The 26,080-nt window shown below is 42.1% G+C and overlaps 1 protein-coding gene across 12 annotated transcripts in view; it reads left to right on the top strand.

Moving 5' to 3' along the window:
- The window catches only part of TEAD1 (TEA domain transcription factor 1), a 153,222-nt gene that overhangs the window by 71,817 nt on the left and 55,325 nt on the right, over positions 1-26,080 (top strand). For 2 of the 12 annotated variants that reach the window (XM_072929483.1, XM_072929480.1), the window contains exon 2: positions 4,260-4,389. The exons of the other annotated variants lie outside the window; for them this stretch is intronic. The gene's annotated coding sequence lies outside the window, so the exon portion shown is untranslated. The remainder of the gene's footprint in view (positions 1-4,259; positions 4,390-26,080) is intronic. 12 annotated transcript variants of the gene reach the window in all.

Below are 26,080 nucleotides of genomic sequence, written 5' to 3'. Positions count from 1 at the left end.
TTCAGCCTAATGCAGCATTTTTCATGAATCATTTCTGTAGCTCCTCTGCCAAGGAGAATTTATGTAGCAGGTTTCTTTTGGCAAATATAGAGGCTGACTGAATTTAAATGTAGGCATTATTTCAAAGTATAGTGCCAGCTTGCAAGACCCTATTGTGTAAGAATTATAATGGGCAGTTAACATTATTTTCCCCTCAAAGTTATTAATTTTAAAACTCCTAATAGTATTTATTTGTCACTTCTTGGGGAAGTCAGACAGAAACCCCACAGTTTCTCCCCTGTACATCAATTTCTTATGGTAAAGAGCTTTTCACATAAGAAGAAACAAATTTGAATAAACTTCCAAATAAAGCCATGGTAAGTCTGAAGTCTAAAAATACATCAGTAACTGGATTTAGTAAACAAAAAGGGATAGTTAAAAATAAAAATTGATTTTGTCCCTTTAATGATAAGCAAAAAGTACAGTGTGAAATGCCATTGTAACTGGAGTTGACAGTACATTCAGCTCTGGATTGGACCTCATATGGCTTGAAGTAAAACAGAGATATTACTCTGACTAATTTTGCATTGTAATAATTATTTAATGCTTACAATGAAGCCTTGTCCTTAGGGTTTTACGCTTTAGCTGTTTTGTACCCACGCCTTGTAGTTATTAAGTACAGACAAAGCTGCTATTTTTTCAAATGGCATAATGTATATCAGTGTGTGTCAATGAAAAACATCAGAAATAGACATTTTCTGGTAGAATACATTAACTGTATGAAATCTGGAACAGTTTATCCAGCTTTGGAAGTTTCTTTAAGCAGTACAAAAGCCATAAGTAGATTTCTATAGGTACCAATGACTGTCATTTCCAAAATTTACAGGTCTTAACTTTTACAGAAGTAGAATTTGCTCCATTTGTGTTCTGTCGTATTCTTTCAGCTAATTCCAAGCTTCTTCTCATATTAACAAACTAATTTCACCCTGTTGGTCGGGAAGTAGTTTGTAATGATTGTGTTGGTTTTATTAAACGACTGAAAATGCATTTATTTTGCATTTCTGTCCAAAAGAGTTTTCTTGATTCTGCATTTGGTTTTAGCCACTTTTCCCAAGTCTGTAATGGATGGCTAAATGCAGTATTGAAATAGAATTTTGAGTGCTTGGGGTAGGTTTTTTTTTATGTCAGGACTGCAGCATTTGACCTAAACACCCTGTGTGTCCTGGTGATTGTGTAACGGGATAAGGAACAAATCTGGTCACAATAAATGTGTGAGAATTCAGAAATCTTAATGCTCAAGGGCAGGCATTGATGGTACAACTGTAGTTTTCTGGGCCCTAGGTGGGGGCCTGAACATTTCATGGACAAGCTCATTTTGATCTGAATAATTCCATTTGAAGCTGAGGCCAGAATCATTCCCTCCTGAGGGTGGGAGAAGGCACGTGGGAGCTACACAGTAATAATGCAGGGGAAATCATCTGCCCATGTGAAATACTGTCACGGGCTGTTTCTTGCCCTTGGGCACTGAGTCCTTACCCTTGGAAAAGAGCCAGATGCTCACATCATGCAAATCAGTGTGATTTTCACTGGCCTGCCTGACTGCATGCCCATTTACATCACAGGAGGATGGAAGTAGTTGGGTTTTTTTCTCTGTAGTGTTTCTTGACATACACTTAGGTATCATCTAAGTGCCAGTCCTGTCAAATATTGTATTGCATGTCAAAAGGCTCCTCCATCTCGGATGGCAGCTGGGAGAGAGAACAAGGATGGTTAGGCTGTTGTGAGACCCATGTGTGGATGTGATTTGTACATGCAGAACAAATACTTATGACCTTTCCTGTGCTAACTTCTTGCAATTAGGAAAGCTCTCTGACTCAGGAAGTTAAGCAGTGTGTTTGGCCAACATTTAATTATTGTGAATGAATTATAGATGGTCAAGCAAAAGTAGAATTAATTTGGTGAAAAATCTTCTTTTCATAAATATATGTAAGGTGGTACTAATATATATTAAAAAAAAACCCAAACCCAACTGAAATCAATCAGCCTGTCAGTGATTTAATTGTTTTTCTAGTATTAGTATTAAAACTAACTCTGTGAACTGGGTTGAAAGAGGAAAATCCCCAGATGTTATTTAAAAACACCCGTTCTAAAATCATAGGTGCTGCATATTTTTATGAAGTCCACAAAAGAAATCTATGCATTGACTTCTTCCCTGGGGGTTACCCATCTGTGTGTTCTGCTTCAAATGTTCCCGTGTACTCATCCCACACTCACAATTTTAATGTAATATTACTGTGGAGATGAGCCCTTAATTTTAGCTGTTCAATTTTTGGATCAGTTTCGGTATCCTTAGCTAATTATAAGGACTCTGTAATACATTTCTGTTCAAGAAACTCCTAATAGGAGTGGATGCCCTAACAGATTGCCATTAATCTGTCAATAATGAGATTTTTTTTTTCGGTGTTCTGCTTAGCTGTAAGCTCTTCGGGTAAAGGATCATCTCTGTGCTTTGTGCTTGGCACAGTGGGGCTCTGCTCCATCCTCTCCCATCCCATCTGAGAAATAATCGTGAGGATGTGAAGTAAGGGGAGGGGAATTCTTTGTACGGACCTGCAGCCAGGTGCTGGAAAGCTGAGAGTGGTGTGGCCTCCTGCAGCCCCAGGAACTCAAAGGTGCCTAGGAAAGAGCAGCCAGCCTGGAGCCCTAAACAAGGCAGAGCCCCATTCCTGAGCCCAGGGGCACACAGGCTTTACAAGGAGCTGGTTGGCAAAGGGGTGATTCAGAAGGATTGATTTATGCTAACTATAAAGTTATTAAAACGAGGTGGTAAAACTCTGGAACAGATTGCCTAGAGAGGCTGTAGATGCCTCATCCCTGCAAACATTTAAGGCCATGTTGGACAGGGCTCTGAGCAACCTAATCTAGTTTAATACATCCCTTATTGCATCCCTTATTTTGTCTAGATGGGCTTTAAAGGTCCTCTCTAATTTAAACTATTCTCCAATATTTATACAGAGCTGGGACTTAGGCCTAGCACAGGAGCACAGTGAGTTTTTTTGGGAGGCATGAGAGGCTGCAAGAGCACTCGCTGATTGGGAGAGATGACAGCCAGGGTTATGAAGCCATTAACAACCAGCATTATGTCATGTCTGCCTTACTGCTGCCAGGCCAGGTTGCTGTTAGAAAATAAAAGTTGAGAAAAGTAAAAAAAACCCAAAAACCCAAACCCCAAAACAAAAACAAAAGCCACAAAGAAAACCCCCAACAGTTGGGCTCATTTGCATTCACAAAGAAAGATGTATTTGCTTTAAATTGCACAAAGATTAAAAGTGCTGATAGTGGGGAAAAAAAAAATCTTACCTATGGCACTTTCAGTTAACTCAGAAAGTTCAGCCAGCGATTAGACTGCTGGGAGGGAGGAGAGCACGGATTGCATTTCAAAGGAAAATCCAAGCAATGCATTAACGATTATTAATGTGTGTTATTGTTAAAGTAATCATATTTATTATGGTCTAGCCTAGGGAGAACCGGCAAAAATGGAAGTCTTGTTCCGGAGACTGTAGAAACATGCACACAGTAGGTGGTCCCTGGCCCTGCAGTCTGAATAGTCAGAGATGGAGAGAGGATAAAGCCCCAGCCCAGCTCAGCAAAGAGCAGCAAGAAATCCTGTGGGTTTGCATCTGCCCTGCAAGGGCCTGGATGATATCTCTTGCCCAGTTCTCCTTCCAGTGTTTGCTATAGGTATGTGAGGGCTTCTGTATGATCCTGACTGGGAAACAAACAAACAAACAGCCAGATGTGAGGGGTAGAGAGTTATTGATGTGTTGCTGGTCTTGGCTCTCACAGGGAGACAGGATAATGTGAGTGTGCCACAGGCTTGGTTCCTCACTGCTTTGCCTTAATAACAGAAGAATTTTGAACCCACTTGCACAGATAGAAACATCACCTATGATTAAAAGTAGCAGTTGTTTATTTGCCACTCAAATATTTTTAGTTGTGCCTATGTTGATCAGCCTGCTCTGCCTGGAGGTTGGTGTCCAGGAATGCTGGGTATAGTTACAGGTTACAGAAAAGGTTACAGAAGGGCTTACAGATGCCATCAGGAAGCAATACCAGTTTCCTAGGTGGAAACTGTTTGGAAAAGCAACCAGACAAAACCAATCCAAACTGGAATTAGGACTGTCTTCCCTGTTCATCCAGCTATGCCTGCCATTACAAGCAGCTGTTTTTGCCTCATCTTACAAACTGATGTTTCTAAATGTGTGCTCTTTGTTGTGCAGTCAGGATCACTGACCCCTAACACAGAATAAATGTGGTGGAAGAGGTGTTGAACAGCCTGGCTGGAGGTGTATCCCCGTGACTCTCTCAGTCCATGCACACCAGGAGAGGTCTGCTGGGACAGCTGTGCTGGTAAGCTCTCCACAGGGAATGCAGGTTCTTCTGGCAAAAGAGAGCATTTGCTTGTCCCTGATGCTAGCTAGTACTTCTGGAAAGATATATCTGCTGTAGGGCTTTTTGTTTTTTTGAAATTCACATTTTTGCAAGTACTTGTGGCTTCATTAGATCCCATTTTGAGTCTAGTTCAGTTATGTGAAGTTGAGGATTCTCCCTCTCCCCCCATGGTCCCTTCCCCAGCTGCCCTTGATGCACTGCCAGGGCTTCCCAGTGGCTGGCCAAGCTAACCTGGAAGCTGAGAGGATGTGTCAGCCTGGCATAAACACTGGGAAATCTGCTCCTTGCTCTGGGGTGTGCTCCTGTGGCAGCCCAGTTCCAGCAGCTCTGCGAGCACGAGGCTGAGAACATCGCTGTTCTGACACAGCAGGGCAGGAAACGTGCAGCAGGCAGGTCTGGTGGCTCCTGAGTGAGGAATAAATACCAGTCCCACACACTCTGAGAGAGCTGAGGCTCAGGAAATCCCAGTTTTCATTGTGCTTTGGTGGTGAGGGGGTGCTGTACCTGCAGAGGGATGGAGCTGGAGCATTGTGCAAAGAACTTGGGAGGTGCTTCCAGCCTCCCCAGCTGGTGAGGAGGGGAAGAAAACCAGCCCTATACCTCCCGCCTCCTCTTTTGTGCAGCAATTGCACTGCAGAGAGCAGAGGCCCCTTATCCTGCTTGTCTTCTTTGACTTACAATTCAGCTAGCTCTAATTATTAAAAAATAAACAAGCCTGTAACTGCTTAAGAGCCTTAAATCCCCTAAATGACAGGGAAATAGCCCCTGAACACCACCAAATTCTATGTCTGCCTATCCTGGCAGTAGATACAAATCATCATTAGTGGGTCACTCTGACACAGATCCCTTAATGTAAGTGCTACATTACATTAACAAGCGAGTCAACAATAATATTAGCAATAACTGAGAAATTAAATTCCTAGTAATTCATCCCTTTGGGTTTCCCAGCGTGTCTCTTGTGTTTTTCTTGTTTTGATCCTGAGCATTTTGAAACAAGAAGTGTCTTTATTTTGTGTCTTGTGGCGTGATCCCAGCCCATTAAAATGGATGACAGTACTGCTGTTGATTTCAGTTAGCAATTACTGTAGGAAGGAGCACATGGTGTGATTCAGAAATTAATAATAACCATATACACTCATTTTAAGGAGGGGATGTAAAATTGAACTTTCCTACTGAACTGATTTTAATTCAAACTGGTTTTTTTTTTTTTTTTTTCCCAACGGTTTTTCCAGGAAAACAGATAAAAAACTAATTGGTGTTAAATTGGAATACTTTTACTTTTCTGAACCAGGAGTGGCAGCGAGGGAGTCACCACTGCTAAGCAACAATAAAAGATAATGTTTGTACACACTAAGAAAACTCTAAATGAGGAAGACTCCCAAGCAGAACTGGAGTTTTTGGCTGCTAAATTTAATGGAAGATGTGGCTAGACCCTCAAATGGCTCCTCAGCCGAAATATTTAGATTGCTTTGTCTGTGTTTCCTGTTGCTAGATGTAGGCTGGAGCACTGTTTTGTTTGTTTTGTTCAAATTGCAGCAGTAGCTGAGTTCCAGTATGTGATGGAAAATTGCTTATTGGACTCTCCTGATCAGAAAGCACTGATTATGGGGTATTAACTGTAGTGCTTTTATGATGAAAACTATTAAAGACCGAACCGAAAACCACAACCTCATTACTTTCAGAATTAATGCTCAGAGCAAACCTGCCCTGCTCCTGGAAGGTTAGTCTCCAGTGCATTAATTCTTTAGTTCCTCCTTGGCAGACGTGTTCACTGAATTGCACTGGTGGTCTGAGCATTTCTAATTTCACCGCCTCTTCATCCAAAGTGGACCTTCAGAACCTTGCAGCTACAGCTGGGACAAATTGCATTGAATCAATTATGGAACATTAAGTATTGCAAAACGTAACAAGGCAAGAAAGGGGAAAACTCAGTGCTGAGCTCTCCCCTGGCATGTGCCTGTAATTAAATGGGTACAAACCTTTCTGAAAGGTTAGTGAGGTGCTCAGCCCTGCAGACAAGGGTGCCACTGGAGATTCTGGGGTGCAGCTAGGTGCTCCCTCTCCCTGCAATGCCAGGATTTGGCTTGCTGGGAGCCGATAGGACACAGCTCCCTTCTCACCCAGGAGCTCGTGGGCATGGCTCAGTCCCCCAGTCCCCAGTAACAGAGACAATTCTGCTTAATTATTTGCCATTTTGGGATGGCTGCTTTGTGACTGTGTTCTCACTGATTGGAAGTATCACGCTTAGTTAAGGCTGGGTGAGTGTTGGTGTGCACTCAGAATAAAGTGCCTGCAGTGGCTTCCTGGGCTGGGAAGCCTTGAGATCTCCTTCCCTCTCCCTGCAGTAAAACTGACTCGTAACTAACAAAAATAGAGTATTAAACATGGGGAGCTGCCAACTGAGGCAGAGTAGGAGTTCTGAAGTTTTCAAGGTACTACATGAAATCAAAGGCTAAAAGTCTTACCATGTTCCTCCATTGTAGAGCTTGGGGATTTTGTTTGGATTGTTTTCTTTCACTTGGCTTTCTCTCAGTATAAAATTATTTTCTGCAGCTTCCTTAGATCTAAAAACAGTCTAAATAATGTAAAATTAATATTTATAAACTCTAGATACGTAGATTGTGTCTTATTTATTCTCTGCAGCATTTCTCCCAGGGAGCTGGTATCCTGTGTGTTTGTCTACAATATAGAGACTCAATCTTAATTTTTTTTGTATTTTCCATAACTCCAGCATTTACTTATGAGTGAAATGCTAGCTTTTCAGTTAGTAGAATCCATCTAAAAGCCTTTACTAAAATACTGATTACTCTGTGTCTTAGTTTTAGCATTGCTGTTGCAGTGAGGTCAGCATAACATTTTCTCTGTGGGTCACAGTTTGCTGACCAGTGTGGAAATTTATGAATTGTAGAAATTGTGATGTCAGTTAGTAATAAATTCAAGCAAACGTGAAATTTTCATTCTTTCAATCATAAAGAAAATGCAACTGAAATGGTTGCAGTTTATGATACAGAAAGTTAGGCAGGACTAGTTAGAAGCAGTAAAATGGTTATAAATCCATAGGAATATATTGGCTTTGTCGAGTGGTTCCGACTTCATGGGTGATCCTTTGCAGCAGCAGCCTGAAGCCTTCCCTTATGGGCATGTCATGCAATTTATCACTCAGGTTTGTAGCTTTTTGTTTCAGTACAATTGCTGACCCACTCTGGTATTGCTTAAATTTACTGACTGCTCCTTACAGCTGTTCCAAGTTTTCCGTGAGTCATAAAATATTGCACATAGGTCAGCTACTGTGAGAAAATAGTTGATGTTTGCTGGTATTTGCCCTAAAAGTGCAGGCACGATGTTTCTCAGGGGCTTGGCCATATCCTTCATGCTGTGTCTGGGGGGTCAGAGCCAGTTCAGCCATGAACCCCGTGGTTCTTGGGTTTGCTTCCCATCCTCTGCAAGCTCTAAAACACTCAACCCCTCTTGGGCACACACGTGTGAGCTTTAGCATGGGAAATGAGCATCGGATTGTGTGCAAGTGGTTTTGGATGTATGCAGAGAATTCCTGAGCAGTTACTTGTACTGAGGAGGGCACTTAGAGTCAAATTTGTTTTGTCCCCTCAACTCCCGTTTGGCTGTTTGTTGAAGCACTGAACAGCAGTGTTACTCAGCATGTGGTCTGTGCATGTCTGGCAGTCCATAAAACTTCAAAAGATGTTGTGAGAGGACTTCACATTTCAAAACCTGAAGCACTCCAGTCCATGCTTATGTTCCCATACTTGCAAGTAAATAAACAAAAACAAAGAAAGAAGAAATAAAAGTGGCAAATGATTATTTGATTTTTAGTATTAAGTTTTATTAGGTGATGGAAATTAGAATCTTTGTGGCAGCACTGCAGAATTTTTTTGAGAAGCCTGGCTTTTCCTTGGTGCTGCAGGAGTGAGGGTTGGCGGTGTGTGGAAGCCAGGGCAACCCTGCGTACTCTGTGCACTTCAATTCCTTCACTCAAAAAGGAGAGCAGCAGACCTGGATGAGATTCAAAGAGTGTAACAAGGAGGATCAAAGACTTTTCCTGAGAACAGCTTCAGCACAAGCAGTGACTCAGTGGACTGCAGCTCTTTGGTCCAGGAATGGTGACTCACAGGAGACAGGACTGAAATCTGTAGAACTGAGTTGCACAGAGAAGGTGGTTGCTTCTTCTGCAGCAAGTTTAAGGTTTAGGTAGAGGCTCAGAGCTAACAAAAGGCACTAGCTCTGGGGAAAAGCTCTAGTGCAGCTGTGAATCCTTTGATACGTGGAAGCTGTATATTTACGTAGGGTCAGAAAGCAAAAATTCCCTGTTGGCTTCTGACTCAGGACACGGTTGAGCTGCAGATTACTTGAATTCTGGAGAACTGTCCCTGCATTTACCCTCTTTTGGTACAGGGTGAGATGCTGCCCTTGCTGGACTTTGCTCAGGCCTGGCACCTCATCTCTCTCTGGGACCATTGTGCTCTTGAGCATCAGGGTCTCCTTGCTGTTCTGCTCTTGATCATCCACGTGGTTGTCTTCCCTCAGGATCCTCTCCTTTCTTAGTTCCTTTCTCCCAGCCCGTACATCCTCAGTTTGTTAGAGATGAGAGAGGGTGGTGGCAGGGCACATTCCCTGTCCTTGGAGCCTGTGGAGTGTTTTAGAGGAAATTCAGTTTTTTCACAGAGAAGCAGCACACTGTATAGATGTCAATAGGGCTCTGGCAGTGTTTGAATTGCTTTGATTTGCCTGCCCCTACGTGTGCCAAAATTTATTTGAAGAGAGGGAAATACTAGTTACTTTATGTGGCACAGCTGCTGGGTTGCTCTTACCTCTGTGCTGTGCCTTTCACCAGCCCATTACACCTACCTGTAGTCTCTGATTTTCTGTGCTAAGCTAGCTCTTCAAGAAACTGTTTTTTTAAACAGCCAGGACCATGGAACTGACACCACAAAGTATCTGCAAATGTTTCAAATAATAAATAATATTATAGCTATGCAATTATAATATGATACTTAATTCCTTATTAGGGTCAACCTGAGAATGTGCTGTGGCTGTGATCTGAGCAGTTCATTTTGCAGCTGCTGTGTCATCAAGAGCTTCTGTGATTATGTTTACAGTAGAAGGAAACACAACCCTAGAACAAACTGGTGATTATTGTATATACTAATTTATGCCTTCTATTTACAGTAGACTGACTGCAGGATTGATCTGAGCCTTTCCAAACCAATTGTTTTGGGCTCAGTTTTGCCTTTTTTGCTCAGAATACCCTCAAGACCATTCATGTGAATGATAGTCTGTGCAACCAAAGCAGAATTACCTCAGGCCTCTGAAGAGAGGTACTGTATATCCCATGTTCTGCTGGCCCCTTAGGCTCCTTAGGTAGCTGAAGCACTGAAAATGTGACTGTCTTGCAGGACTCTGAGCTCTATTTTTGATTATACTGACCACTGCACATCACAGGGAGGAGATGGTGCTCATCCGAAAGAACTCGCTGCTGCAGAAAAGAGAGAGGGTTTGTATGACAGAAAAATAAGGGAAGCCACAAGGGTTTGATGATCCAGAGTCACAACACTTGAACCCAGCAGAGATCCCACAGAGCTGGGCTGGCAGCACCACGGGGAGAACGGGGGCAAAGTCAGGGTGCTGGACCAGGTCCCTGACTTCAGTCTCTGCTGCAGGTCTGTCAGAGTAAGTGCAGCAATTGTGGCTGGAGCAGGGCCTTTCAGGGGCTGTTTCGGGACTGAACCTATGTTTCTCTATGTAGAAGTTTCATTTCATCCCCATAAATGCATAAAGAGGCTTTTGAGGGCTGGCCTGTTGCATTTGTGTGGCAAGAAAGGATAATGGGACCTGTCAAAAAAGGCATTGTTGCCTCCTCGAAATGGTGGTTGCTGCTCAGCAGAGGCTCAGCAAGATAAAAGCAGCCTTAGGAAATCAAAGATCTGCAGGGAACATGTCTGCAAACACAGCCATAAAATTTGCTGAAATGGTTCTTGGAAAACATGCTTGTCTGTTTTCTCTTACTTTTCACCTGACATTGGCTCTCACAGCAGCTGAGAGGTGGCAAAATTTCATCTGTCTCGAAAATTAGAATGTGCTTTGCTGTGACTTGCAATTGATCCGATTAGCTAAGTACGTTTGGGGTTTATAATTAAATTTGAAAAGCTTTGTTGCTCAGCGAATGGCATTGCACCTATAATTATGGATTATGGAAGTCACCTCTTCTGCATAAGCATAAAATCTGCATGAGTCCAAAAGTGGTTTGACTCATATTTCCATGAATAACCCAGGCAGATAATTTCATTGTCTTAGATAGAATTAGAATAGGTTTCATTAATGTACTCCCATCTAACATAAGAATATAATATTTATTATGCTAAGCCTAAATCAGGCTATACACAACTGTTTTGCAATATATCATAAACGATGCAGCAATTCAACATCCTCAATCAAAATAATTTGCAACTCATTTATTTAAATCTGGCACTGCCTTGTGAATAAAATAAGAATTTGTATACTGAATGCATGAACTAAAGTATAGAGGATGCAGGATCAGTTATGTAGGAGTATGACTAACTTCCCAACTGATTTCAAAGCTACAGCATTTTGGGCACAGTAGGTTCCACTTTTACCTTGCATGCTAGGTTTTAATTGTAAATAATCAGATACTTTTTTGTGATTATTCTAGTTACATGTTAGAGATAAAATTGATCACAAGATGGTTGTGTTTAATTTTTATATTGTTATGTAGCTACAATGGTTTTCCTGGTTCTAGTGTCTTTTCTGAGTGATGATCAGTACTACTGAGGTGCTTAATTTTAGCTAACAGCAGCATCACATCCAAGCAAAAATAAGAGATAATAGTAAAATGCCAGTTTCTGCTTTAAAGCACTATGAGAGGGAAATTCTAGTTGAAGATGAATATACAGAGTTGGGATCTGCTTTTCAAACGAGTAATGTTAGAAACAAAATATTTAAATCTTTTTACTTGAGTGTATTTCTTCACATGGCAGAGATATATTGATAACACAATGAAAACAATAGTAATAATAATAGTAAGTATGAGAAATAATAGTTTATGTCTAGTAACAAGCTTGAGAATCTTGCCTTTATTTTCTTTGCAGATGTTCTTTTGGGTGTGAATGTGGAGGTCTATTTGCTGGTTGTTGTTATGAGGGGAGCCTTTTGTTACCTGGGGCTTGAGCAAAGAGGCAAGGGGAGGAAAAACACAGGTTCCCTATTTTGTGATCAAACTGTCACTAAGTCCTTTGAATTGAGTGAACTCAAACCAGTGTGAAATCAGGTGCAACATGTAAATATTTCTGCCTGTGATGTGATCTCAAACCCTGCCTTTGTTCCATAATTTGTCTGATTTTCACTGTATGCAAGAACTTCAGTGAATCAGATTGGTACATTGCTGGTGACTTGAGGAGAAGTCCCTCATTTCTGGGGCAGGGATAACTGAGAGCCAGAGATAAAATCCTCTCGTGAAGTCCATGGGGACTTCTGGCCAGATAGTGCTTCTTGTTGGGTGTGACATTCATGGGCCACTATTGTCATTAGGATTTGCTCAGTTTATCCAGACAAGACCTGAAAAATTCAATTCTAGCTTGACCAAAACCAGAGCTCCTGTTTATCTGTTAGAGAACTGCTGGCTCCCTACTAAATTGTATTCATGGGGTTTATAAATTATGTGTCCAAAATCTGTGAAATCTGATAATACTGTGAGATCTGATAAACACAATTAGATAAGTACAGACAGACTGCAGTTTTATATCAATATGACTTCGTTACGTTGTTTGGTGAAATTGCTCCGTATTTAAACCAGAAAAACTCATACGAGAAGCTCAATGACTGTGTGTGAAGTGGCTTGGAATTATTTTCCTGCTGTATGATTTTTCCTTAGATTTTCATAATTTAAATAGGGTTTTTCATACAGAAAATTAATATATGCTGAATTTTTTTTTGTATTATTATTTCTGGAGAAAAAAAAAAAACATTTCAAAGATATCATGAGCCTTATGTTTTTAGGCTTATTTAGCTTATATATAGCTTTATATAGTTTATTCTTAATTAACAGTGAGTTCTTTTGTGTTTGAGATCCAAGAGCAGCATAATTCCGTGTTTGCAGAATGGGCTCTGACATAAAATTCCTCCCTTTTATCATTAGTGGAATTGATTGATGTCTTTGTTTAGCAGAAAGACTGCCACGTGGATACAAAGACAGCATGTTTCTTGCTCTGCTTGAAGTGCATGTTATGCCATTTTGCTTTTAGCACGTGGTTCAGAAGAGATGAAATGGGAAAGCCCCTGCATCCATCACCTCGGGCTGAGCACTGCAGAGGTGTTCTCCTTGTGCTCCTCTGGCACATGACTCGCCAGGATCCTTCCTACAGACCCAGCATCAGACTTCCCTGCAGCCTGGTGAGATTTACCGAGTCAGAACCAGAAAGACTCTTGAGATAAATCACTCTGTAAAAGAAATCAAATGGACACACTGGGCGGCGTATCAATCTCAGTCTGCGAAGATTGACTTTGTTTACTCTGGTTCTGTGGAAACCACAACTCGGGGGCTGTTACAGAGGAAGTAAATGAACATAATTCCTAGATGGGGAAAAAAAAAAAAAAAAAGCTACTTTGTGAAGAGGAAAATCTGTTTGAATGTGCAGAGAGAGGAGATGTTCTGACAGGTGTGCGAGCTGGTGGCAGAGGTTGAACCAGCCCCGCTCCTGCAGTGTCTCAGCAGCTCCACGGATGGCAGAGGAAAATGTTAACAATACTGAAATCCAGTTTGCTGCCCTGCTGCCAGTGTATCCTGCAGTTGGACATGCAGACACTGGAATTATGCATCGTGGGTCCCGTGGCGTCTGGCGGGAACAATCGCGGCACTTGTTCTGTCAGACAGCAGAGTCTGTCGGATGGGCTGTGTGTCCCTCTGTCCTCCTGCACTGTCAGACAGCAGAGTCTGTCAGCACTGTCAGATGGGCTCTGTGTCCCTCTGTCCTCTTCAGATGGACTGTGTGTCCCTCTGTCCGCCCTGCACTTCAGTCTGTACATGCACACACAGAAGACGATGCCATCAATTAGCTCCTTGTGTTCCAAAGAGGGCCCAGCTTTCCAGAAGGGTGTGTCTGAGAGCCAGACAAGCTGGAGGGTTCTCTTGGGTTGCTCGTGGGCTGGTTTCAAGTTACTCCATATTTCATTGTCTCCTATTTGCTGAAGCTTGGCGATGGCGCTGGTTCTTGATGTGGGAGTCCAGGGCATCCCTCTGTTCTCCATGCTCCTTGCAGGCACAGGTTCTGCTCCATGGCCTGAGCTAGGATGGGCATGTTCTCTGTGTCCTCCATAAAGCCTGGGAATGCTTTCACCCCAGGCTGTGTGCAGGGACCCAAAAACCTCTTCTCACTGTCACACAGTGCATAGGTAGAGAGCCTGGGCAAGGCTGGGCTGTGTGTCTTGGATGAAAAGGTTTCTTTTCCCTGGGCTATTCTTCAAAAAATTCACTGTAACATTACTCTAATGAGTTCTTTCTCTTATTTATTTTTGCAATTAGTGTGGGCCGATTCAGTAGGATGTTCTGTGTTCCCTCTGTTTTCTGGTCTGACACTGGTGGTGTGTCTGCCTGCTCTGGACCTGCTCTCCTGTGGTGTGGAGCATATCCCCCATGTTGTGCTAAATGCATTTCAAGAGAAAGGTCTTCCTGACAAATGTATTGCACAAATCAGACAAAGCTGCAGTGAGTCAGACACTGACAATAGATTATCTGGGCCAACCCTGAAATAGGGAAACCCATTTGGATTTTGTTTTATGCTTTTGATTATTTCATTCGACTTGGCACCATTCTTTTCCTGTGAAAAGGCTGAGAAATTGGAAATACCTCCTACTTCATCTGCAGCACCTAATGTAAAGATTTGAGAGGGTTTTCAGTTTCTTGATGTTCAAGTGCTCTTTATTTTGGCTTGTATCAATGTAGGCTGCTACTGTTATTTAAAAACAGCAGCTAGAGAGTTGTTGGTAAAAACTTTCTGTCCCAGTGAATTCACAGGCTGACCATATGCTGGGCAAGGGGTCATTTTCCTGCTTTGTGTTTAGAGTGCTTTGAGGTCCTTCAAATGAAAATGCTTCAGCTAGATGAACCATTTTTCCGATGTTGTAAATATTGTTATCTTCACAATAAAAGAACAAAATAAATTAAAAGGAATGTCTCTATGCCAAGCACTTGTGAAAGAGGAGCTTCACCTACCTCTTTACTTGTCTATGCCCATGAGGGGAAGTCCAAATACTGAAGACAATTCAAAGAATTCCTATGCCAGCCCCACACAGAGAGAATGTATTCATATTTGAAGCATAGGTGCCTTCTTCAGGCATTTTTCAGAAGTGATTTGTTAAGTTGCCTCTTTCTAATTAACCATCGGGGCTTTCTTTTTGTTTTTCTAATAAATATTGCTGAAATTTTGTAGCATGGTTTTTTTGTTTTGTTTTTTTTTTTTTTTTTTTTTTTTGTTTGAAATAATCGACTTAAAGCACTGGGTGAGCACCATGGAAATAGCTTTCCCTGAGATCATGTGATTTTCCCCCAGGTACAATAGCATTACTTGCCAGTTTTCTGCTTCCAGATCTCAGAGATTTTACTCTGCCCTGTCTAAGATGTCATTTTAAGGGTGAGCCTTTCTCACTCAAAATAAGGTGTATTTTTCAAACCCTGATTGCCAGGGTGGCTGGAGGTGCCTTTTTGTAACCCAGTGCTAAGATGTAACAGTTCATTTTTACACCTTTGTGTTAAAAGTCAAGACTATGATGCCAATGCTTTAGGTGCTGCTACAGGCATCCTTAGACCCAGCAGTGATAAATTAAATCAATTTGTGTAAGGTGGCTTTTTCTTTAATTGGTAAAGGATCACTTGATGATCCAAATGTTCTCCTGCGTGAAACAGAATAAATGTGAAGTTGTACCAAGGGTGTCAAGCTGCATTCCTGGTGAGACTTTTCTAAAGTAATCAAGGTTTTCTTCTGCTTCTTGCACTAATCGTTAATAGCTACGCTGTTGTCACAGCTCAAAAACTTTCCTATTGACACTTCAATCATTTTTAAAGATCCTGAATGTTGGGCATGTATTAAAGTAACCTTTTGCACTCTATTAAAATTTAAGAACTGCTAGATTTTTAGTGAATGCCCAAGCAACTGGATCATGAAAGCATTACCTTGTGCCAAGGGCATGATGCAGAGCACTGATTCCTTTTTAACAAATAATAAGAAGTTTGGCTTTTCATTTACACATTCTGCCAATCGCTAACAAGTTTCCATCTTGTTCAAACACCAAATTGATCCCAAGAAATTGAAAATATTGATTTAACCCTCTGCCTGGTTTGTGCTGTGGGCACCTGCTAGTACAGTCTTAGCACATTACAATTGCTTGGCCGTAATTCCTCAGGGGACCACTAATAACTACCACATTTGTCTTTTCATCTTCTGAAATTATGCTAGCAGTTGTCCAAGTCAATTGTGATTCATTTGATACTGCTCTCCTTCAAGACATATTGCAACCAAATAGACTTGCTCACCAGTAATATATCTGATGACATAGTTAGTTCTAGTTAATTGACAGAATGATTCAGGCTTTTATGGATGGCATTAATTGGTCCCTGGTGTCCATGCAATAATTGACCAGACAGTGTAGGCTACATTAGCTTCTCATCCAGTCAGAACAGTGGTAAGATGAGGTAAATGTGGTACAAATGATAAAATGGCTATATTTTAAATCAAACATTTATAAACTATAGAAGTGGGAGATTGTGGCATCAGGAGGGTCTGAATAATGAGAATACATAAATGTCCACATTCGAGGGTTGTTTTCTTTTTTTTTCCTCCCCACCCAATTAACACATGTGGTAAGTCACATTTAGATGCCTTAATGGACTCTGCTTGAATTGTGGTTTAATGTGTAAAGCAAAGTAGATGGAAGGGCTGGTCATGGTATTTCAGCTTCTCTCTGCTGATGTGGTAGAATTTTAAGCCTGGTGTTAAGTGTTTGAAGGAAGTTAAAGGTAGGGCAGCCCCTTGCATTTACAGAAAGCTCTTATTTTATTTTTCCCTCCCAGAAAAGGAGATAATGTGTGGGATTATTTTTACATATTCCAGGTGTCCAAGAAATGCAAAACCTGTGCTCACACAAAAAGTGTAATTTGTTAGAAAAAGAGAAGTGATGTCAAAACAATAGTAGCCAGCCACAGCTCTTGTTGAAGAGTAATCATTCAGTGATTTATCACCTATTTTTCCAACTCTATTTTGTGTAAGAAAACCATAAAGATAAACAAGGAGGGTCTGCTGGGCGTGGCTGAGGTTTAGAGGAATGTAGCTGAAAAGAGACACGGAATTAAAGAATATATTGAGTTGGAAGGCACCCATAGGGATCGTGGAGTTGAACTCCCTGCTCATTACAGGGCTACCCAAAACTGAACCACATGAGCTGAAGCAAAGAACAGTACTGGTGTTGTAGGGGGTTCTGTTTGGACTGGTTCAGGGATATTTGTCTTGCAGGCATATCATCATGGTGTACCTGTCACCTGGGGCTCTGTTTACAGGTTTTGAGGTCATACAGAAAGAAAATATCAAATATACATCTAGTGCGGGGGGGAGAAGGAATTGGTCAAAGGTTCCTTCTGTCAGTATATTTTCTATTTCTATCAGTGCCAATTTAATTTTTAGTGCCTTAACATGGGAAGTTCTTTGGAGCTCGTTTTAAATCTGGAAGGCATTTTATTGCATAAAGTTTAAACTTTGTTTTGTTAAGATCATTCCTCTGTGTATATTCTCACCAAAAAAAAATTAAAAATCAGTTCCTCTCCTGTCTTTATGCAACCCTGCCCCTGCAGACTGCAGCACTTGTGCCCACAAGTAAACCCCTGACTCCCTGTGCTGCTCTCCCAGCCCATTTATCAGCCCCTTTCATTCCACCAGCAGCGGGTACGTGAGTGCAGTGCCATGCCAGAGGTGCCCCACAAACCTCCCCGCATCCCCCTCTGGATTACAGCTCTCTGAAGCATGGGAGAGGCACTTCTCTGGGGATTTGTAGGGAATGAGGATATCAATAACAGGTAGACTCAGCTGCTCTGGGAATAGTCTCTACCCAAAATGCAGAGATTGCTGTATTAGTAAAGAATGCCAGCCACCATCAGCTTTGATCACTTCATTCATTCCTACACCCCTTTTCACTGCCCTGTCCCTTTTGCTTAAATCTTTCCAAATTGTGAAGTTGTCACAACATCGATCATGCATTCCTTCGGCATCGCGCTCTTGGTGGGTACTGCCAAGAACAAACAATAGAACCAGTCGTTGCCCTGCTTTAATTTTTATGAATTGTTGAATGTCCTGAGCTCCCACTGATTTCAGCCTTCTAGTGGGAATTGAGGGCATTCAGGGATTGCTGGGAAACTCGGCCTTTACACCATGTACATGCTGATTGCAATGTCTCCACTTCCTTGTAACTTCTTCACAAATCAATCTTTCCAATCTGCTAGTAATTTACTGCTCTCTCAGATGCCTTCAGCATGCTGGTATGGTTTTTTTTTTATTTTTGGAATTGATACCTGCATTTGTGTTGCAGTTTGAGTGGGTTGATACAGGAAAAATGGGAAAGTCTCGACTGAAGAAAGTCTTCCGGGAATCGATCCTTTTTCTTGTGAAGTGGGTCCATTTCTCTGTTTTTATGGACTTAGCTACATTCAGATGAGGTTGTTCCTAGATGAAGTGGTGTCGTTTCTTTGTTAGTGGAAAAACCCTTGGGTGTTTGTACATGAGACCAGTCCTGCATGGCTCAGTGGGTGTGTCTGCCTTGTTGGATGTGAGCATCCTTTGGAAGTGAAACCTCGGGCAGACTGGAGGTGTTGTATTTCTCACAGGTCACATTAAGATTATGATCCTTCAAAACACTGATTTTGTGCAAAGAGATGTTATTTCTGGGTAAAGAACCCTGCCCACAGGTTAGGTCAAATTTAATGTGATCTGCTATTGGAGGTATTGGATTTTACGTTGTAAAAAGCAATGCTGAACTTTCAGGCCAATGATTTTAACTGAGCCCAGTATTGAATGCTAGCTGGATTTATTTCCCACATTTTAGGAAAAAGACAAGACATTTATGTGAAAGAAAACAGAACTTTTTAAGAAGTGTACTTTATTTTATGACAGCAATGAAAATTAACCTACATCTAAAATCAAGGTTTTCATTTCACATACACCTTAAGATATCACTGAAGACAACTTCAATAAAGCCTTTCAAATACTAAATACTAAAATTGACTTTAAGGAGGCTTAAGAACGGGATTGTTTGCCTAATTTCTATAATTTCAACTGGTTTAAAGCTTCTCAAATTAGAATAAATTATAATACTTAATATAGCTTAATGCAATTTACTAATTCCTAAAGCCAAGTAAATATTTATTTAACTGCAAAAGTCAACCATTTTGCCAACTGAAATCTTTTCACACATAAAGATTTGACATGGTAAAATATTAATAATTTCTACATAATCCTCAACTATTTTAAACCCAAGTTTAGTAAAATGTATGGATTGAATATGAACCATCAGCTATATAAAAGAACAGATGTAGGAAGTGGGACTGAATTTTTTATTTTTGCCCACTAATGTCTCTAGCATAAAGAGTTTTATTGCAGGTTTCTGTTATCTCCTCTGTTCAAGCACACCCATGAAACTACAAGCTTAGAAGAGGAAAACTTCTTTATCCACTTTGGTCCCTGTTGTTCTTTTCCTAAGATCTTTACTGCTTACCACAGGGATAGAGGATCTAGAGGGCTGCGATTAATTTTCTGAGCCCACTGTTTGCATTCATGTTCAAATGCCATGAGCAGCTGGGCTTCAGATTCAAATTTGAATGCAACAGAGAAACAAGACTCCCTTGCTTGGGTTTTTCTTTCCCCTACAGCTCCAAAGTGGTCCACAAGTGCCTGCCTGCCTGTTCCCCCCAGTCACTTCTGAAATCCCTTACTAAATTTAACTGGAGAGGTGATTTCTTTAGGAAACACCTTTAGAGGCTTCTTAGAGGCAGATGAGAGAGAAACTCAACAAGGAGTTGACCCAGAGGTCTTCTTCTGGGGGTCTTGCTTAAGAATATACAGAAAGAAAACTAACTGAGATCTGATTTTTATGGAGATTCACCTTCTCAGATGCACAAGTCAAAGTATTTCCAGTGCTTGGAGAATCAGCAAATAATTCAGGCATAAAAGTTTGTGGTCCAGTTTTTATAGCTGTTAAGTATATATATTTAGCTCATGTTCACTCTTGAGTCAGCTTACTTATGCACACAGAAATGTCTGTCATCTTCACTTACTTTTTTTTTATTCTGGAGAATAAAAAAGAGCCTTTTGTCCAGGTGAGAATGGGACAAAATGCAAACAAAAGCCTGCTGGAACGGCAGATGTTACAATCGAAAATAAATGCCAGATCTGAGTTACTGAATTTTAAAATCTTTTATAACTTGACTTACATTTTAATTGAAGTCTTTTATTAATCTAGTGAAAATGAACAGATGAAGGAGAAGCCAGGGTGATTGTTTTAAAAGCGCTGTAATACACTTTTGTTTGCTGTCTGTGAATTTGTTTTTTTAACGAGGTCGGAGTATCAGGCACTGGCAGGTGCAGAAGACACTCTGGATGTGTTTCTTTTTCTGTGAGTGAGTGCCATGAAGTCTTAGGCAGATCAGCAAGAAAATGATTCACCCTGTGTATGTTTGAAAAGAGATTTGTCCATACTGAATTGTCCTAAGTTTCTGGAAATAATTGCATTGGCTGTTTCTGTTCCATCAAACATGCACACTCTGCATTGAGCCTTCAGCTACATGCAGCAGTTGCTGTAGCAGAAATTCAATTTTCCTCAAGTATTAATGTGGAGCGTGAGAGTTTCTGAGGGACCCTTTTTGTTACTCAGATTTATATTTCTTTCAGCAAATGCGATGTTGTAACTTCAAGCCAAGCATCTCATGTGATCAGTGTGGCTTCAGGAGCTTGTTTAGTGTTTCTAAGAGTGTCCTTTTGATAGCTGAGGCTTATGTTGTAAATACCCTCTTTGGGAGGACTATAAGAATGGACTGTGAAGGCATGGGAGATGTTTCTGGAAGTGATGGACAAAAGGTTGTGTCATAAAACAATACTTCTGGTTGGCATTGGCATGGGGCTAATCTGCTGAGCCTATGTCAGTAACAGGTGCCACTTGGTGCCCATGGCCCTGTGGGAGAGGGGAAGTTCTCCAGCTGGAGTGAGGGATTCCAGCATGCCCTCTTTCATTAACCTTGTTTCATTATTTAGCACACGTGATTCTTTCTTTTTTTCATTTGTTGTTTTGAGCAAAACCATTCAAATCCGTGCTCCTCTCTTGTTGCTGGTGTGTTCCCAGATGTGACTGAAGGGTCAGCTCTGCTTTGAATTCAATATCTCCTGTTTAAATTTCATTTTCAGCAAAAGATTCAAGTTAACATCAGGTTACAAAACACCTGCTTTGAGGAAAAAATCCGTGGCACCGATATGGCATCAGCCTTCTGATATTTCCACCTCTATTCTTCTTTCAGCACCATCGTGCTGGACCTTTGCATAAATTCTGTGGTTCCTTTTTTTAAAAACAATTCCAGCTGGCAGCAAAGTGTCATTGATAAGATCTTCTAGCTTTGATTCTCCTACCATTCTGCTAGTAAGAGCTGGAAAAGTGATTGATTACAAGGCATTTGCGCCTATTCCCCCTAGAAAGCTTCATGTGCAGTGTGCAGCAGCACCAGCCAGCCCAGAGAGAGGTCGTTCTGTTCTGTTTAGGCTTGCAGATACCCTTGGAAGTCCTTTTGGCATGGGATTCCCTTCTCTGTAGGTGTGAGGGAGGTCTCCTGTGCAGGCAGCTGTCCCAGTTGCCCACTGGTGTCCATACAATGGGACAAGTCCCTCAGCTGCCTGCTGGTGTGGCAGGTTTGGTTTATAGGTACAGGAGAAACTGGAACATCTCTTTCCTTTTATCTTGTGGTGGGTTGAGCCTGGATGGATTCCAGGCACCCACCAAAGTCTGTCACCCACCTCTGCAGATGAACAGGGGAGGGAAAATATAACTGTTGGAATCTGGGGTATTGATGATTCCCAGATTGTAGAAAGTCTCTGTCTGTCAGCCCCGCTGCCAAAGCAGAAGCCATAATTCGTCTGTGCTGGTTTCAAGGTTGTTTATTCTGTTTATCTCTAACATGTTCTGCTGCCCTGCCGCAGCTCTGTCCTGCAGGGCAGCGTGTGGGGCTCTGCCCTCAGTGGGATGGTACAAACATTAAATACCACAAACTACCTGTGCTGGATTTACAATAACGTGCCAATATCTGTCACCTACGTTGGACAGTGTGTCCCCAGCCTAAACCAACAGAAAAATGCCAACACCACAGTGAAACATGGAGGGCATGAAGAAGGAGAAAAAGGACAAGGCACACCCAATTTCCTCCATCTTGTCCCCTTTGGACCCCTTATCTAGAATCCTAAAATTTTACTTTTGCACCCATGTCACACTTAATTATTACTGATATCAAACACTCAGAGCTTGTAATTCATCCTGTAAGATTGAAAACTCTTTTCCATGGACAGAGATCACAGACAGTGTCTCTGGGGGCTCTGTCCAGGGGGGTTCCCTGCCAGGGTCCCAGACCTTCCAGGGCAGCCAGAGGGAAGCCCTGGATTCCCACATATAACAAGGAGTTTATGAGTTGGCATTAAGGACTGGGAAGGACTGCTCACCAATTTCTGTCACGGGCAAAACAGGCTTTAATTAGAGATATTACTTGAATTTATTGGTAATAAAACCAGAGCAGAATACTGAGAAGTAAAATAAGGTCTTACAAACTCCCTCTTTCCCAGCTCTACTCCCTCTCTCAGAGGGGCAGGGAAACAGGGAATGGAAGTTACAGTAATTTCATCACATGTTGTTTCTGCAGCTGCTTAGGGAGATGAATTCTTCCCCTGCTCCAGCATGTGCTCCTTCCCACAGGAGACAGTTCTGCAGGAACTTCCCCAGTGTAAGTGCATCTCACAGCCCGCAGTTCTCCCCGGATGGATCCAAGGTGGGCTGCAGGGCTGAGCTGCTCACCAGGGGCTGCAGGGGAATCTCAGCCCCAGTGCCTGCAGCATCTCCTGCACTGACCTGGCTGTCTGCAGGGCTGCTCCTCTCACACATATCACTCTGCTCTTGTCTGACTGCAGTTACATCAGTGCAATCACTTTCTTTTTTTCCTTCTTAAATCTCTTATCACAGAGGCGTTGGCCACCGTTTCTGCCTGGCCCAGCCTTGGCCAGAGGCGTATCCATCCCACAGCTGGCTGGCATTGTCACTGCTGGCCACGAGAAACCTGCTGCCAGCTCCTCACAGCAGCCACCCCTGGCTGGCATTGTCACCGCTGGCCACGAGAAACCCGCTGCCAGCTCCTCACAGCAGCCACCCCTGGCTGGCATTGTCACCGCTGGCCACGAGAAACCCGCTGCCAGCTCCTCACAGCAGCCACCCCTGGCTGGCATTGTCACTGCTGGCCACGAGAAACCCGCTGCCAGCTCCTCACAGCAGCCACCCCTGGAGCCCCCACACTGCCAAAGCAAACCTAGTGGACCTCTGCATTCCTCCTAAATGTTTTCATGTTCATAGCTGCTCTGAGCAGTGTTGTGGCAGCATTTCTTCCCCTCCTTTGCCTGACTTTGAGCGAGTGAAATGTTGCTGTTTCAGAGCCAGGTTTCTGTCTGACAGGGTGCAGCGTGTGCCTCTTGTTGCTGTCGAGGCAGGACGGGAATGAGAATACTGACTCTAAAGGCTGCTGAGAGTAAAATTTGGATTTATTTAAAATACACTGCTCTTTTATATAGAGCTTTGTAAAGGCTAAATTTATTGGTTTTAAAGTGAAAACAACTTATAGTATTGGTTTAGAGTGCTTGATGCACAGTGATAGAACTTAACTATAAATATGTGAGAACAAGAGAGATAAAGAATTATTTATATTCTTTTCCAGCTCTTTCCTAGGCTTTTGCCTGGCTAGAAACTCTCAGTTTCTTTCTTTGACTGAATCTGAGACCCACGCCTCTCACTCTGGGTGCAGCCCAAAGCGTTGCTGTCAGCATCAGTGTGATCAGCACCGGGCCCCTGGCAGTGCTGCACTGCCCTCTCCCATCTGGCTTAAAAAGAAAGCAAAGGAAAAGAAAAAGAAAAAGCCCCAGATCTCTGAAGTCCAGGAAAGAGGGCCACACGTGTTTTAGTGACAGACACTTTTTAAAGCTTGTTTGCGTTTGGGTGATAATGTACTTTAGTATGGTAGGGGAAATGAGAAACTTCACACATGGCATCTGGAAATCCTTGTGGCTCACTACCCTCCTTGACAGCAATAATGTGGCTGTAAATTTCCCCCAACAAAAAACATATAACTGCATCAGCTGTACCAGAAACAGCCTTTCATTTTCTTTTAAATGGATGTGTTGTTTTAAATCTCAGCTTTTTAATAGCTTCATATAAACATTTGTGAGCCTCTGAGGTAAGTAAGTATATTTTTACTTCTTGTTCTTATGTCATAGAGTCACTGAATCTATTAGGTTAGAAAAGATTCCTAAGGTCATCAAGTCCAGCTGTTAACCTAGCACTACCATGTCCACCAGTCCTTACAGAAAAGCAGTCTATAGCTCAATTTAGTGGCTGGAGTGGTGAGTCCTGACATATTCATATGCATCTCACAAAGATGAAAGGGGTGTCACTCCTTCAAGTAGTCTTGGTAAGTCTCTGCAGCACTAATTTATTCTCTTTGTGCACATGTTATAGCTAAGCCTGATGTCAGATGGAGTTCCTTTGGCTGACCCAATGCCCATTTCTTTGTCTTTTAGTAGCAAGACCCTTGTGTGTGTTAAAATATTGATAGTGGTGTGATGGCCAGGCTTGGGATGGATTTGCCAGCTGCCTCAGGGAAAATGCCTTTGCAACTGAAATATATAGACAGTAACACCCCTAAAACTTGCTGTGATGTGGAGACTGCACGCTATGGGCCAGGCAGAAGGGAAGTGCTCTTCCAGGATGATCCCATATGGAATGGAGGGTTATCCTGGAAAGAGCCAGGAAAGGGGAAGGACTGGTGTTACTTGTCCTTACCATTGAAGAAGCGCTGGGGGAGGAGGGAGGGAGAGAGTAAGAGAGACAGCACATTGGAAGAGGGGAGAGAAGAATGCATAAAGTGCCAACGATTAGAAGAAAAATGAAATGATTTTATGCACTGGAGATTACTGATTACTATATCAGCAGGTTCGACTAAATAGATGATAAAGTCTTATGAGCAAACTGGGAGCTTGGTAGGGGCAGAAATCTCTAAGCTGCATTAATAAATGTTGACTGCAGTTCCAGATGTGTGTGTGTGTATTTAAATGTTGCTCCTCTGCTGTGTGAAGCTGCTCTGCTCACGGCTCCTGCCAGTGTGTCTGGAGCTGCCAGAAGTGGGGGCTGTGCTGGGACATGTGCCCCCATCCTGGTCCTAATGCCAGCCCTCAGCCCTGAGCTCCTGGAAGTGTGCAAAAGGCACGTGGATGTGGCACTTGGGGACAAAGTTTGGTGGTGAGCACGGCATCGCTGGGTTAGTGGTCTCAGTGGTCTCAGAGCTCTTTTCCAACCTTAATGAACATGTGAGTGTGATGGAACTGAGGAGTAAAGCCCTTCTGCTCCTTGTGAAATATCCATTGCTGCTGTCAGGAATAGAAACCCCTGTTATCCATAGGATAACCACAGATGTGGGTGGAGGGCAGGCATCTTTCATGAATCTTTTTCACCATATGATATATAGAGAACTAACATCTGTAACAGGCAAAACTGTGAGAGGAGCACAGGGACTGCAGCTGAAAGCCCAGTCTCCTCTTCCAGCCCCATGTCCATGGTGCTCAGGCACAAAACAACCTGTAAAGTTTCTCTCCTACTGCATCAGGCCTAAAGAAAGTGGGATTAAGAATTAAGTGTGAGACTGTGTTTGCCCTTCATTACTCATTTATCCAAAACAAACAAAGAAAAGGTTTCCAAATGTACACGTTTTGAATAAATGTTATGTAGAGCCATGAGCTGAGAAGCAAAAGAAAGCAGTGATTTACCATAGAAACAAATAAGTGGTAAAAAGATTATAAATAACTGTGATTTTCTTTCCATTCTCTGCATGTCCTACCCCTTTAATTATTTTTCTTTAAAGAGCCCTCCCAACCAAAGCAACCACTTTAACTAAAAAAAAAAAAAAGTAACAAAGATTACAAATATTAGGGTTCTAAAACATTTGGTGGCTACACAAAGCAAAATTTTCTTATGATTCTCCAATATAACCCTGCAGATTTTGAAAGGCATGAATGGGGGTTTTGAGTAATAATGAAATCAGCAACATGGTATTTATCCTGCTTGTGGGATGGGGCACAGTGGGATGCTGGAGCCTGGGGCAGAGGGGCAGGGAGGGCCAGGCAGGCATTTTTATCTCTGACAAATGGGAAGGTTATGAGGAACACTTCCAAATTTAAACAAAATGCATGATGGTGCAGTATTATGTGATTACTCACCTTTTCACTACTGTATCTCTTAGCTGAACCTCAAAATAAGCAGTGGTATCTTCTGTTCTGTAACAGCTTATGGTGTTCTGATA

The sequence above is a fragment of the Taeniopygia guttata genome, chromosome 5, assembly GCF_048771995.1.
Source record: "Taeniopygia guttata chromosome 5, bTaeGut7.mat, whole genome shotgun sequence".
In the NCBI taxonomy this organism is placed as follows: domain Eukaryota; kingdom Metazoa; phylum Chordata; class Aves; order Passeriformes; family Estrildidae; genus Taeniopygia; species Taeniopygia guttata.
Note: the sequence above shows the minus strand (reverse complement) of the source record. Positions and strands in the feature narration are given on the sequence as shown.